Raw genomic sequence first — 5,988 nt, 5'->3', positions numbered from 1 at the left:
CCACGGCTAAATCCTCCATCTCAGTCCTCCGTCCATTTTCCCCGTACGGACTACTAGGGGCAGGATCAGGACCTAGCGGCTTCTCCACATTCGAAGACAGACCCGTCGCACTAAGCGAAGGGCCCGATGATTCCAAAGTAGGCCTAGTTGGACAGGCCCCCGAAGAAGCGGCGTTCAGCCGCCATGGCCCCTCCACAGCAGTCAAGCGATTATTCAGTTCAGCAGAAACTTCCCGCAGAGTTTCACAAGCAGCCACCTGATCAACCATAGTTCTTTTTAATAAGTCTATGTCCGTATTAATTTGCTGCATTTTCCCGAAGAGTGTGGACACGTCTATGTGTTTAAATGAGACTGGGGGTAATTCATCCAAGAAGTGTGATACAAATCGAGGAATATCTTCCCCACACTCATTTAACACTTGTAAGCACAATTTGACATTATTAATGTCCTTCTTTTGCCCCCTGTGGGAGATCCACCGTTTGTTGTGTGGAAGGAGCTGTGATAAAACAGCCTTTGATGATTCAATCCGATCAGAGCTGAAACTGCTCGTGACTACAGTTACAATGTCATCGTGGCTTAAAGTCCGCATTTTAACCACAATAAAGTTCAGAAGTTCATCTTCGACAATAACTCTACTATCCTCTGTACGATAAATTTCTGGCTTAATCTGAGAGAACTCATAAGAGATCTCTCCCACAGCACGCCGAGCTGCAGCGCCATCCGCACCCGAAGCCATTAATCACTCACCATTAATCGGAGACTTTATATATATATATATTATATGGTTTTAAGTTGCATTTGTGGATGCAGTAACTGACTGTGTTCATAGATGATGGTTTTCAGATTTCAGGTGTTCATGAGCCCATGCAGTGATTTTCACAGAATCTTGTCTGTTTTTAATGCAGTGTTGCCTGAGGGCCTGATGATCACAGGCATCCAGTGTTGGTTTTTGGCCTTGTCCCTTGCATACAGAAATTTTCTCGGATTCTCAGCCTCTCTGGGATGCTCTTTTTATACCCAATCATGTTACTGGCCTGTTGCCAATTAACCTAATTTTTTTTTCTTAACATTACACATCTTTTCCAGTCTTTTGTTGCCCCATCCCAACTTTTTTGAAACATTTTGCTGGCACTAAATTCAAAATGAGTATATATTTTTCAAAAAAATAAAATAAAATAAACAACAACCCCCCCCCAACAATTTCTCGGTTTCAACATTTGCTATGTTGTTTTTGTACTATTTTCAATGAAATATAGGGTTTCCATGATTTGCAAATCATCACATTCTGTTTTTATTTACATTTTATACAGCATCCTAACTTTTTTGGAATTGGGCTTGTATGTAATATATTCTCACACACACCTCTCTCTCTCTCTCTCCATATATATATATATATATATATATATATATATATATATATATATATATATATATATACAGTCGGAGGAAAATGTTTGTACACCCTTTGGAATTTTTTACATTTCTGCCTAAATTGGTCATAAAACATCGCCTGAACTCTCCAGCAATCTTAAGAATGAACAAACAGTGTCTGCTTGAACTAAAACCACCCAAACATTTGCGTTTTATCATATTTTTATTGACCATAAGATGGAATTATTCACAGGATAGGGAGGCATAAGTAAGTACACCCTTTGATTTAGTAGCTGGTTGACCCTCCTCTGGCTGCAATAACTTCAACCAGACGTTTCCTGTAGTTGCAGACTAGACGGGCACAACGATCAGGAGAAATCTTGCACCATTCCTCTTTGCAAAACTGTTGCAATTCAGCAAGATTCCTGGGATGCCTGGAATGGATGGCTTTCTTGAGGTTATGCCACAACATCTCGATTGGATTGAGGTCGGGGCTTTGACTGGGCCATTCCAGAATGTGAATTTTGTTCTTCTGAAACCATTCTAATGTCGACCTGTTTCTGTGTTTAGGGTCATTGTCCTGTTGCAGGACCCATCCTCTCTTGAGTTTCAACTTTTTGACAGATTGCCTCAGGTTTTTCTGCAAAATATCTTGATATACTTGAGAATTCATTTTCCCATTGATTATAGCCAGTTGTCCAGGCCCAGAGGCAGCAAAGCACCCCCACACCATGATGCTACCATCGCCATACTTGACGGTGGGGATGAGGTTTTGCTGATGGTGTGCTGTACCGACTTTCCTCCACACATGATGTGGTGTGTTCCCCCCAAACAATTCAACTTTGGTTTCATCAGACCACAATATGTTTTTCCAGTGGCGCTGAGGAGCATCCAAATGCTTTTTCGCGAACTCCAAACGAGCAGAAATGTTCTTTCTGGACAGCAATGGCTTCCTCCGTGGCCTTCTCCCATGAATCCCATTCTTGTTCAGTGTCTTTCTTATAGTAGATGTGTCCACAGAGATGTCTGCATGTTTCAGTGATTTCCTCAAGTCTTCAGCGGACACTCTTGGATTCTTTTTTACCTCATTGATGATGACTCGCAGTGCCTTTGGAGTGATCTTCGCAGGGCGGCCACTCCTTGGCAGAGTAACAACCATTCCAAATTGTCTCCATTTATACACAATTTTTCTAATTGTAGACACATGAACACCAAGGGTCTTAGAGATGGTTTTGGAACCCTTTTTAGCTTTATACAAATCAATTATTTTGTGTCTTAAGTCTTCAGATAGCTCCTTTGAGCAAAGCATGATGCACAGAACATGCCTCTCATCAAAACACACCTTTTAACTGGTTTTCCAGTGGGGTGGGTAGCTTACGACACACCTCAGTGATGGACATCAGGTTGGCTCACACCTGAGTCAAATTGTTTAATCATCTAATTAGTCTAATTAGCTCTTGGATGAGCCTTAGCTAAGGGTGTACTTACTTATGCCTCCTTATCCTGTCAATATTTCCATCTTATGGCCAATAAAAATATGATAACATGTAATTGTTTGAGTGGTTTTAGTTCAAGCAGACACTGTTTATTCATTCTTAAGATTGCTGGAGAGTTCAGGCGATGTTTTATGACCAATTTAGGCAGAAATGTAAAAAATTCCAAAGGGTGTACAAACATTTTCCTCCGACTGTATATATATATATATATATATATATATATATATATATATATATACACACACACACACACACACACACACCAAACACCTTACCAAAAACCAAATACTACATTAGTGGCCAATGAAAAAAGCACAGCTTCAGTTTTGTGCTACCAAAGCATTCACTAATCTGTGCAGTAGATAAAGGCCCAGGGCAAAAAAAAAAAAATATATATATATATATATATATATATATATATATATTTTTTTTTTTTTCCCCCTGGGCCTTTATCTACTGCACAGATTAGTGAATGCTTTGGTAGCTCAAAACTGAAGCTGTGCTTTTTTCATTGGCCACTAATGTAGTATTTGGTTTTTGGTAAGGTGTTTGGTGTGTGTGTGTGTGTGTGTGTATATATATATATATATATATATATATATATATATATATATATATATATATATATATATATATATATATATATATAAAATTTTAAAAGTATCTTCCTCAATGGAACGCCCATGCATCAGAGAAAATCCACAGCTGTATTGTTAGATGAAGGTACGTATTTTTACCCCCTTCTGGGTTTTTTTTGCCAAAAAACAAAAAAAGGAAACTCCAGGGGACATCCCCTTTATGTGTGAAATGCATAAAAGAACCATTTCCTCTTGTACACTCACATGCTTTTGTGATGTCACCATGTTGTTTGCATAAGTTCCATTTTACTCTATGCCATATGTTTCAGTAATAAGCCATTGGTTTTGAGTCCGCTGAATGTTTCTTGTCAAATAGATAAGGAGACAATAAATAGAACATATTTTTAAGATTAATTATATCAGTTGCTTTGGTTTGGACCCTACTTTTGAACTACTGTAGTGTACCATTAAAAGTACTACAAGAAATGACTGAATGTGTAAACTAAAATGTTCCTATAATTTTAGTGAAAAGGTAGCTTCATTAAGCACCAGTTCCTGACTTCTTTCAGTTTATGTAGAACTTGAATAATTGACTGTGTGATGGATTCAGTTTATGAGAATGGAAGGAGGATGTGTATTCTGAAGGGTGTAAAATTAAACCTACAACTTATGAGTAATACCACAACATAAGCAGAAAGGTGAGGAAACCGCCCTCCTTTCACAAGAACAGATAAAACGGAATGTGTGTGTGTGAGAGAGAGAGTGTTGGGGGGGATCGTGCAGCAGGAAGTCAGTGCATATGAATGGTTATAATATATTCACAGGTATTTATTTACCTCTGGATAGAGAATTAATTCAATTAATTAATTAATTAATTAATTAATTAATTAATTCACAGACACTTTTTACAGTAGAAACTGACACAAAGCAGCTTTACAGAAATCTGGGTGTAGATCTACACCCAGACTCCCCACACCATTGTACAACATTCTCCAAACCATTACACCACCCCCACCAGCTTGGCCTGTTGCCACAAGGCAGGTTGGCACCAAATTCTGACTTTACCATCTTGTGTGCCTCAGGAGAAGGAAATTCATCAGACCAGGCTACATTTTTCTAGTCTTCAAGTTCACAGTTTTGGTGAACCTGTGCCTACTGCAGCCTCAGTTTTCTGTTCTTGGCTGACAGAAGTGCAACTTGCCATGGTCTTCTGCTGTTGTAGCCCATCTACCTCAAGGTTCAATGTGTTGTGCGTTCTGAGATGCTTTTCTGTTCACCACAATTGTGCAGAGTGGTTATGTGAGTTACTGTAGCCTTTCTGTCAGTTTGAACCAATCAGTCCATTCTCCATTGAGCTCTCTAATCAACAAGGCTTTTTCATCTGCAGAACTGCTCCTCACTGGAAGTTTTTTTTTCTTTATTGCACCATTCTGAGTAAACTCTAGAGATTGTTGTGCATGAAAATCCCAGCTCAGCAGTTTCAGAAATACTCAAACCATCCTCTCTGGCACCAGCAATCATGCCACAGTCAAAATCAATGAGATCATATTTTACCCCATTTTAACTGATGTGAAAATTACCTGAAGGTCCTGACCCATATCTGTATGATTTTATGCATTGCTCTGCTGTCGTATGATTGGCTGATTAGATAATTGCATGAATGAATAGGTGTACAGGTGTACCTAATAAACTGTTTGTTTGTCTCCAGCGTCCAATGTGTAATTACAGCCTAGGTGATGAATTATCACTTATTCTTTTCCCACCATAGCCAATCCACAGTCAACTCTTTATTTTTCTCTATATAAATGAGACCAGAGGGATAGAGAAAAAGGTGTTTGTGTCATTCCTTATAATGGAGCCCAGTTTTTCAGAATGTAGTGGCATTGCAATGTCTTTTGATTTACCTACAGATAGATCAGAATGGAAAAAAAAACCCAAAAACAAATAACAGAAAAAAACCTGTCTAATGTGAAAAAAGAAAAATATGTATGCATGTAATATAATGTTACAATAGAAAAGTAAATTCTACATATGCTGCTGCTTTGTAAATAATTATTAAAAAGCAAAGGTTAGAATTTAGAACCCAATTTGGTTCTTAACCCTTCAATATTCCCACCCACACACCTCCCAAAGGACAAAGCATCCTGTGTTTTAGATGGATTGGTACAGGTGGTTGGGCAAGAGTAAAGTAGTGAACTGTATGTAGGGGTATGAGGATGTGGTAGGGAAACACTGCTGTTTTGTGTTATTGCAAAACAGTTGCTGTGAATACTCTGACTGCTGAGTGCTTAAGCATGCATTGATGAACACAAAGCTTTTATGGTATGTATTACTTAAATGCAGACAGTAAATCTATATGCATTTAAAGTAAATTAATGTGCTTCTAATTGTGTTATAGAAGCCATTAATGATTCAATACTCAAAGTTTTATGATTACAGAAATTGTACATTTTTTTAGATTTACTGTACACTTCTTGATGTGAGATTGAATATTCGATTTTAATTACTCAGCATGGGTGGTATGGTGGTGCAATGGTTAGCAC

Source organism: Neoarius graeffei, chromosome 4 (assembly GCF_027579695.1).
Source record: "Neoarius graeffei isolate fNeoGra1 chromosome 4, fNeoGra1.pri, whole genome shotgun sequence".
Lineage (NCBI taxonomy): Eukaryota > Metazoa > Chordata > Actinopteri > Siluriformes > Ariidae > Neoarius > Neoarius graeffei.
This window is presented reverse-complemented; position numbering follows the sequence as displayed.